Genomic DNA, 10,000 nt, shown 5'->3' on the forward strand with positions numbered 1-10,000 from the left:
GGCCCTCCCCCGCCGCGCTGGTGGGTGGGAGAGCCTCTCAATGCTCTGACCGTCTCAGTGGCGGAGGAAGGACTCAGGTTAGAGCCCTGAACGCGTCGTTACCGTGGAAAATGAACTATGCAAACAACCCCCACCCCCCGCCCCGCCCCGCCCCGCCCCACCCCGCCCCCCCCCCCGCCCCGCCCCGCCCGAGCACTCACAATGGAGCCGTTCTAAAGGAACATCGATCCCCTGAGTGCAGGTCAACCGCTGGATCAATGGCTGGGGGATCCTCTGACCAGACAAACCTGACTGGCTGACTGGCTGACTGACTGACTGACTGACTGTTCAGAGGGGAGGACGGCTGGCTGGAGGACAGATGGATGGAGGGACAGCTGGATGGATGGTTGGATGGAGGGACGGATGGATGGCAGGGGTGCTCGGCTTTTAAATGATCTGTGATTGAATATTAATGTCTGTAAAAAAAAAAAAATAACGCTTGGAATTGGCACAGATTCTAAAGGATTCCTACTTACTTTTTGTCTTTGTTGTAACCGAACGTAATAACAGGGGAGATGAAGAGACTTGAGATTGTCTTAAAATATATATATATGAAAGATATATAGAAGATATATATTAGGATTAGCATGTTGTGGTGGGGTGCCTGAGACGTGTTTACACTGGGGTTCTTTGACCTAGTTACCGCCACTGCAAAGCACAACATGCAAGAGAAACGTACGCCAGTGCAACACAAGGGAGAGAGGTGTAGATCCTTTTTTATTCTGACATGCGGGCCAATACACATGAGCCAAAAACACAAATGTGCACACACACACACACACAGACACACACAGACACACACACAGACACACACAGAAACACACACACACACAGACACACACAGACACACACAGACACACACAGACACATGAAGCAACAATCATCAGGGGGCCCATAGAGGTCGTGCCTCCTGACGACGCGGGAGAGACAGGAGAAGAGCGAGCTCATTTTCAATTCCGTAAGAGATGTCAATTGTGCCCTCTGCATATTTCTATGGAAAATGTGTAAATAGATCCTTTGTAAATAGGGTCTCTCTTGCCAATCACCCTCTCTCTGCACAGAGGCATTAAAAATTGATCCTGCGCTGCACCGGGGTGAAACGCTAACATCGCTGCCAAATGACTGATTAAAAGAAAAACCTTTAATCTTTGCTTAAAAGTGTCTAGTGCCTTTTGGCATGTTGTTCCCCGCGCTGTCTTCCAAGGCTAGGGGGGAGGGGGTCGCCGGGGGAGAAACGGGGTCATGCTTAAAGGGATACGCCGATACTAGACTAGCGGTTGCCGGTCTTACCCAGTTTGCGACAGGTCGGTGAAAGGCGCTCTTGTGAGTCCTGTGTTTGTATTTGTACATCCTGAAGGGCGGCTTGCTGGGTTAGCATTAGCTTTCTGTTAGCCGCCTCCATTGACGTGCAGTGTTACAGTATCCTAGCTGGTGTTTACCACAATACCACAATACCACAATACTGGGAATAGTGCCGAATTATCTTTGTAGACAAACTGCAATCCTGGTGGGTTGTTACTGGCAGAGGTTTTGAATGAGCGACTATTCGGAGGAACACGTTGGAAATCTTTGGAAAGTAATTTAAAGCGTGCTCCCCTCACATGAACACGAGCTAGCCTTGTGTACGTCTGCAAGTCAATGGAAGCGGCTAATGGAAAGCTAATGCTAACCCAGCAAACTCACCTACTGGATGCTCAATCATGACCCTAACCCTGACCCTAACCCTAACCCTGACCCTAACCCTGACCCTAACCCTAACCCTAACCCTACCCTAACCCTAACCCTACCCTAACCCTACCCTAACCCTAACCCTACCCTAACCCTAACCCTAACCCTAACCCTTACCCTTACCCCTAACCCTAACCCTACCCTAACCCTAACCCTTACCCCTAACCCTAACCCTAACCCTTACCCCTAACCCTAACCCTACCCTAACCCTAACCCTTACCCCTAACCCTAACTTACAGATTTCTTGTTGTATATCAATGACACACATCAGAGGATATCATGTATCAATGTGTGTCTGTGTACCTGTATGTGAACTGTATTCATTGTGTGATGGTTGAAAACTGTACTGGGCACATCGGGGAGGTGAATGTTAATTAATTGTACTGAGAACATTTCTCCTTTTTGTTTAAGGGCCAACGAAGAGGGAATGTGCTGTTCCAGAAGGGCTGCATCAAAAATATCATGTAGTCTTCTACCAACGTCTACTGGTCCCTTACCAGCATCTACTAACCCCTACCAACATCTACTGGTCTCTTACCAGCATCTACTAACCCCTACCAACATCTACTGGTCTCTTACCAGCATCTACTAACCCCTACCAACATCTACTAACCCCTACCACCATCTACTAACCCCTACCACCATCTACTAACCCTTACCACCATCTACTAACCCCTACCACCATCTACTAACCCCTACCACCATCTACTAACCCCTACCACCATCTACTAACCCCTACCACCATCTACTAACCCCTACCACCATCTACTAACCCCTACCACCATCTACTAACCCCTACCACCATCTACTAACCCTTACCACCATCTACTAACCCCTACCACCATCTACTAACCCCTACCACCATCTACTAACCCCTACCAGTATCTACTAACCCCTACCACCATCTACTAACCCCTACCACCATCTACTAACCCCTACCACCATCTACTAACCCCTACCACCATCTACTAACCCCTACCACCATCTACTAACCCCTACCACCATCTACTAACCCTTACCACCATCTACTAACCCCTACCACCATCTACTAACCCCTACCACCATCTACTAACCCCTACCACCATCTACTAACCCCTACCAGTATCTACTAACCCCTACCACCATCTACTAACCCCTACCACCATCTACTAACCCCTACCACCATCTACTAACCCCTACCACCATCTACTAACCCCTACCACCATCTACTAACCCCTACCACCATCTACTAACCCCTACCACCATCTACTAACCCCTACCACCATCTACTAACCCCTACCACCATCTACTAACCCCTACCACCATCTACTAACCCCTACCACCATCTACTAACCCCTACCAGTATCTACACGTCCTTCAGAACCAGAGGCCCAAACCAACAGCCAGCCAGTAGAGAGTTGTGCAGTCCATCTCTGACCCTACAGCCACCAGCGTTGGCTCTTATTAATAACTCACTCACTCACTCTACAGCCACTCATTTACACACATATTCACGGTGATTATTTCCCATACAATACTAACATGTCGACCCAACCTAAATCATGTATTCAAGGCTTTGAGGTTGTTTGTATTCCTACAGTAGATGCAGATCCCCTACGTGTTAGAGTAGAGACACGCACGCACACACCCAAACATTCACAAACGCACACACACACGCACACACACACACACCATATAGTAAGTATATACAAATAGGAATATTCTAGTCTAAATACACACACGCTCCACAGGCTGCTGCTCTCCGCCTCGCTGTCATTCAGGTGTTGTACTGTCATTCATACTCAGCGTTGGGGTATAATCCTCTCACCACACCTGAGTGCTCCCCACTCCGATATGTCACTGGATTTACTCTCTCTCTCGCTCTCTCTCTCTCTCTCTCTCTCCCCCCTCCCTCCCTTTATGTGTCTCCCTCTCCCTCCCTCTCTCTCCCTTCACCGCGCCTCCGTGCCACACACAGCCTGTTATTTTTTTCTCCATTTTTCTGCATTACAGCCATTCTTCACTTGTTGTCATTTCTTATGTAAATAACGGCCGTTGAAGAGGCGGCGGCGGCGGCGGCGGCGGCGTGCGGACGTGCCGGTGGGCGGTGGCAGCTCCGCAGTCGACTCCACTCATCAGTTTGTCGGGGAGCGTCTCCGCCTGTAGCCGTAAATTAGAGGTTGTGATTTAACTCATTGAGACAAAACAGAAAGACAACGAAACATGAATAAAACAAATGATGATGAGAAGGTGAGCGGAGAGAGGGAGAGGAATCCAGAGAGAGAAGCAGAGAGAGAGACATGCAGATGTGTTGGAGAGACGGGAGAGAGAGAGGGAGAGGAGAGGGTGAATTGGAAGCAGAAATGGGACAGTGTATTTCTGCTCTACTTTCGCTACCAAGGATTCATTAAGCAGTCTGTTTCCAGAGCACGATGGAATGTCTGCATATCTGTGTGTGTGTGCGGGTGTGTAGATGTGGGTGTGTGTGTGTGTGTGTGTGTGTGTGTGTGTGGTGTGTGTGTGTGTGTGTGTGTGTTTGTGCGTGTGTGTGTGTGTGTGTGTGTGTGTGAGAGAGAGAGCGTGTGAATGTGTGTGCATGTGTCTATGTATCTGTGAGTTGTTGTGACTGTTATTGTGTGTGTGTGTGTGTGTGTGTGTGTGTGTGTGTGTGTGTGTGTGTGTGTGTGTGTGTGTGTGTGAGTTTGTGTGTAGGAGCATATGTGATTTTTTGTAACTAATTGTGTGCATTTGTGCATTTGTGTGTGTGTGTGCATGTGTGTGCATTCATTTATTTATTGTACCTATATGTTTTTATGTAAATATAGTTTTATAGATATTTGTTTGTCTGTGTCTGCATAAGTATTCAAGTGTGTTTGCGTGTGTGTCTGTGTGTGTGTGTCTGTGTGTGTGTGTGTGTGTGTGTGTGTGTGTGTGCCTGTATGCGTGCGTTCATGTATTTGTGCTTGTGTTCAGCTGTGTTCAGCTCAAAGCTGAAAGAGAGATCTCTTCAATTATTTACACTCAGATTCCTCTAATTGGTATCAAGTTTTTAAATGGGGTCAAATGTTGCCGTGGCGTTTCAGAGGGAGCTCCTCTCCTGCCTGGAGTCTGTAGGATCACGTCTGAGGCTGCAGACGTTCTGTCAGCTGCTGCTCACTGCGCTGTGCGGCTATTGACTCGGCTTGTGCAACGTAACACAATAGCTCTGGAGCACGGTGCTGCGGTAGCCCATCACTCCTCTACATGGAAAACATGTTAGGGAGATCTGTTAAGTCGAAACATAGATCAAAACCTGTGGGTGTACACACACACACGCACACGCACGCACGCACGCACGCACGCACGCACGCACACACACACACACACACACACACACACGCATGCCACACGCATGCACGCACACACACACACACACACACACACACACACACACACACGCATGCACGCATACACGCACACACACACACACACACACACACACACACACACACACAGAATCACACATCACACAGACATGCACACACTTGTGTGACATGAAGTATCATGTAAGTGATATGTAAGTGAGTATCATGTGATTATCATGTGATACTCACATCAAGTATCATACGTTGATGGACCCAGAGCTTGAGGCGTTTCACGTAGACGTCGTTAGAGTCAAGCCTTTTAATCAATTAGAATCATGAAGGTAACCTTCTAGTGCTGCGTCTCCACATCCAGACCAACACGCACTAGTCCACACGAACACGCACACACACACACACACTCACACACACTCACGCACACAGCCTGATTAACAGTGCTAAAGTCATCTTAGCCCTGTTTTGAGTCTATAACACACACTGTGGTCCTCAGGTAGCCCCCACCTCTACGGAGACGAGCTACGAGAGCAGGCCCCGCCCGCCCGGGTGGACCCCAGAAGAAGAGGGAGAAGAGGAGGAAGGAGAAGAGGGAGAAGAGGAGGAAGGAGAAGAGTGAGAAGAGGAGGAAGGAGAAGAGTGAGAAGAGGAGGAAGGAGAAGAGGGAGAAGGAGAAGAGGAGGAAGGAGAAGAGGGAGAAGGAGAAGAGGGAGAAGAGGGAGAAGGAGAAGAGGGAGAAGGGGAGGAAGGAGGAAGAAGGGGAGGAAGTAGAAGAGGAGGAAGGAGAAGAGGGAGAAGGAGAAGAGGGAGAAGGAGAGGAGGGAGAAGGGGAGGAAGGAGGGAGAAGGGGAGGAAGGAGGGAGAAGGGGAGGAGGGAGGGAGGGCTATGGCCCTCGTCGCGGCGGGGTCTCCGACGGAGAAGGACGGGACGGGAAATGGGCGCTCATCAATCAAATCCGACAGGGCGGCGGGGAAAGAGGGGGGAGGGCGGGAGGGCCGGGACGGGGAGCGGGGGAGGCGGGGGGAGGCGGGGGGGAGGCGGGGGGGAGAAGAGGGGTGGAGTAGGAAAAGGAGGAGTGGAGGAGGAGGAGGAGGAGGGGGGGGGAGATGATGCTCACCACTTTCCATGTTTTATCCAGGCCAGGGGGAGGAGAGCGTCTGAACGCCCCCCCCCCGGCAGCAGCCTGCCTGGGCTGGAGCTGACGGGCCCCGCCAGGAGGAACGGCGGAGCCAAGGTCGAATGGGTGGGTGTCTATAAAGAGACCCACGTGATAACCAACCTATATCCAGGGTGAGGGGGTCTGTGTTATTTATGCACGGCGTGCACGGCCCCCTTTGGTGGGGAGGGAGACAGCCCTCCACTACGGAGACTATGTGGGCCGTATTAATAGTCAGCTGTTGACGTTGAAATGATGGGAGTCTGGATCCTTTCTCGTGTCACTCATTCACTTTTCTTTTGTTTTTCTTTCTCTGAAACCTTCAACGAGGTAGGAGGAGTGGGGGCGGAGCTCTGCAGAGTCTGAGCCCACCGCAGCCCCGCCCTCCCCAGCCCCGCCCGGACCTGCTGCCCCCGTCCAGACCCCCAGGGATCAAACCCAGGCTGCACTGGGACCAGCGCTGCACTGGGACCAGCGCTGCACTGGGACCAGCGCTGCACTGGTCCCAGTGCTCGGGGTGGCCTGTCCTCCCACCGGCGCTCTCACGGTTCCATCAGCCGACGTCCTCGGATCATAAAGACTCCCGCGCTGAAAGCAGGAGCGTCCGATTCAGAGCAGCGCGCCTCCTTCTACTGGACCTGGACCTGGTCAGGAGAACCTGAACCGTGGGTCAGGAGAACCTGAACCTGGGCGGTGGGTCAGGAGAACCTGGACCGTGGGTCAGGAGAACCTGAACCTGGACCTGGTCAGGAGAACCTGAACCTGGGCCGTGGGTCAGGAGAACCTGAACCTGGGCGGTGGGTCAGGAGAACCTGGGCGGTGGGTCAGGAGAACCTGGGCGGTGGGTCAGGAGAACCTGGGCGGTGGGTCAGGAGAACCTGGGCGGTGGGTCAGGAGAACCTGGGCGGTGGGTCAGGTCCAAAGGGCCACAGGCTCATAGAGTAGACGTCATTAGATGAAGCGCTTGGTGGACGTGGAGGAGAACGATGTGAGGTTCCCCCAGAGGCCAGACTCACTGGGCCCATCCCTTTCCTGTCCCAAATCGTTACCATAAGTTACAACCTACACATCGACAGAGACGCACTGTGTGGGAGAATGTGCCTCTTACCTATGTGTGAATCTACAATGGAACGGCTTTTATTGCTAGCAAGTTTAGAGAAGAACTGATGTTTGTGCTGCCTGGCCATTTTTATGTCCTTAATTTATTTCCTAAATGTTCTTGCTCTATTCTGTAGAATATTGTTATTCTGGTCTTTCCTTTTCGTACCTTTTATATGATAGTACACCTGATAATAAAGTATTTTATACTTTTATATGATAGTACACCTGATAATAAAGTATTTTATACGTCCCTCTCTTCAACCTGGGTGTGAATTGACTTTTATTGCATTTTATCAGTGCAGTGCAGTGTTGGTTAATATTTTACTGAATGGTATATATTGATTGTTTTTTTTTTTACCATCTTTACCGTTACCATATACAGGATCAGTACAGTTAACTCTTACATTACACAGCAGATCATTCTTTCAAGGCTAACCCTATGAATATCGATCTCTCTCACACTACTACCATCTCTCTGCCTTGCCACTACGTTACATTGGAGGCTGATAGGACGCAGCATCACCTGCCGATGCAAGAATGAAGTCATCTCCACTCCACGAGAGATCTGTCAATCCAGCAGTGGACAGACAGAGCAAACCGAGGATATATTGTCCAAAAAGACGAAGTGGCATCACGTTGTACCAAATGAGATCGTTTTGTGGAGAGGATATTAAACAAATACAAATACATTAAACAAAACAGATATTAAACAAACACTAAAGACAAAGACAGCCCACCGGAACTCACACTGAACAGGGAGGGAGTTTGTGTTGCCCAGTGTGTGTGTGTGTGTGTGTGTGTGTGTGTGTGTGGGTGCGTGCGTGCGTGTGTGTGTGTGCGTGCGTGTGTGTGTGCGTGTGTGTGTGTGTGTGTGTGCGTGTGTGTGTGTGTGTGTGTGTGTGTGTGTGTGTGTGTGTGTGTGTGTGTGCGTGTGTGTGTGTGGGTGCGTGCGTGTGTGTGTGGGTGCGTGCGTGTGTGTATGTGTGTGTGTGTGTGTGTGTGTGCGTGCGTGTGTGTGTGTGTGCACTGTGTATCGCGTCTCTCCTGGGAGAGAGACGGCCGCCGATCGATTCAAGGTGAGACCTGTCGATTAAACACCTTGAGTTGTGCACTCCACGTAAACCCATGGTGATCCAATCCTAACCCTTACGCACACACACAGACACACACACACACAGACACACTAGGGCGCACAAATAAACACAAACACATACACATACACTTACACACACACACATACTTAACCTGCCATCCATCAATACCTCCACCACCACCACGCACACCCACACACACACACACACACCTGCACACACACACACCAACACATACAGATCTGGTTGTCTATTGATACCACCTCCCCCCCGCCCCACCAAACGCCCTTTGAGCCCCCCCCCCACCGTCGCGGTGTGTGTCCCCCCCGCCCCACCAAACGCCCTTTGAGCCCCCCCCCGTCGCGGTGCGGACTGCAGGCCCATGCCTTGTGCACCTTTTAATTCCTGACTGATTTACAATGAGACAAAGTTATTATTTAACTCTTCCGGCGGCGGCGTGCGCCCGGTGATTTAGCGACGGCGGGACAGCGGAGATGAGTTACGGTCGACAACGACAATGTGTCCAAGAGGCCCGGGACGGCGCTGGGGCGGGGGGGCGGGGGGGGGAGTGGCGGTTCATAACTCAACCACAAGAATGTGTAGTTAGTCAATCACTTGATCTGTAATCACAAATGCTGCCAGAAATTACATGAGTGATGAGCTGTAAGGAAAGCACTTACTTTTCCCGCTCTGTCTCTTAAGTGTTATTGGCAGACCTCTCCATCCCAGGAGACAGAAACAAAGCCTCTGATATCATCTGCATCACGGGGCCTCGCCTGGCGCTTCCTTCCTGCGCGTGCGTTTCGTGTTTGCGTGTTGGTCTTCCCCACAAAGTGTTTTCCCGCCCGCCACTGCAAAGCGCGTTATGCAAAGCTCTTCTAGACAAAGCGCGCTTCCATTACTGAATTGCTTTTGAAATAGGATGATCCTCACTTTGGCGAAGAGAACGCATCCTTTTGGCAATCATGTCCAGACACCGGGTTCAGAACTGGAATTAGGAGAGACTAAATGTATTTCCAGTTAATCACACATAAAACGCTATAATTGCACATTTGACTAATTTGAAATTGTTCAAAAAGTGTGTGGCAGAATTAGAAGTGCTCTTCAACATTTCAGATGCGCTTGGAATCAGAACCTCATTGTTGGCCGGTTGTGTTTGTGATAAGGTGGTATTGTTTGAGTGACATGTCCATGTGTACAGGTAATGGAATATTCCACGGCGAGAGGCTTCATCTCCTGTCTCCCTCCCCACTCTATAGCCCGTGGCAGGAGGTCAGGCCTGGCCGCTTTAGTGATAAGGACCTCTGTAATAATTACACAGCGACTTTCATGCACTATCGATCAGGCCTATTGATAAAATCATATTTTACCGTAAAGCTCTGTTGATTTGATGCATTACGGTGTAAATCTCTCTTCCCAAGCAGATGCCGGTTGCAACTCCCTCGGCTGAATGATGGATGCCCCGGAGATACACACACACACACACACACACACACACACACACACACAAAAACACACAACAACATGAACACAATCGGCGCGGATGTAT

The sequence above is a fragment of the Micromesistius poutassou genome (genome assembly GCF_964030765.1).
Source record: "Micromesistius poutassou genome assembly, chromosome: 5".
Lineage (NCBI taxonomy): Eukaryota > Metazoa > Chordata > Actinopteri > Gadiformes > Gadidae > Micromesistius > Micromesistius poutassou.